This window comes from Penaeus monodon, chromosome 28 (assembly GCF_015228065.2).
Source record: "Penaeus monodon isolate SGIC_2016 chromosome 28, NSTDA_Pmon_1, whole genome shotgun sequence".
Taxonomy (NCBI): domain Eukaryota; kingdom Metazoa; phylum Arthropoda; class Malacostraca; order Decapoda; family Penaeidae; genus Penaeus; species Penaeus monodon.
In genome coordinates, this window is record NC_051413.1 from 38552196 (window position 1) to 38552572 (window position 377).

A 377-nucleotide genomic window follows, 5' to 3' on the forward strand; every position below is an offset into this window, starting at 1 on the left:
GAATTTGACAGATTAGGCTTATAACTAAAATACAGGGTGATAGAGCAAGCAACTATCCTAGAGACCGAAAACCTTCGCCTTTCATTTTGTTGCGAATATTTGATGCAAAGCGATTTTTCTTCGTCCTTTCCCTTCCCCCTTTTTTCCCTCCCCAACCAGAAGGCCAGAACTCTCTACACGCCAGAAAAAAAAAAAAAAAGGCTAAATCAAGGGGGGTTTCCTTCTGGCGCCATAATTTTTTCTATGGGGGGCCCGATTTGCGCATGAGCAGAGAGTCGAGAATCCTTTGGCACCGGGGAACATCGTTGCAATCGGTCGTGCGAAGATATTCCGAGGAATTACCAGAACATGTTGATTCAGGATTTTGTCCTTCCACT

At 44.6% G+C, this 377-nt stretch overlaps 2 protein-coding genes across 2 annotated transcripts in view; both read left to right on the forward strand.

The window, feature by feature from the left end:
- The window catches only part of LOC119591205, a 12413-nt gene that overhangs the window by 2116 nt on the left and 9920 nt on the right, over window positions 1–377 (forward strand).
- The window catches only part of LOC119591572, a gene marked incomplete in the record, with an annotated part of 55247 nt that overhangs the window by 296 nt on the left and 54574 nt on the right, over window positions 1–377 (forward strand).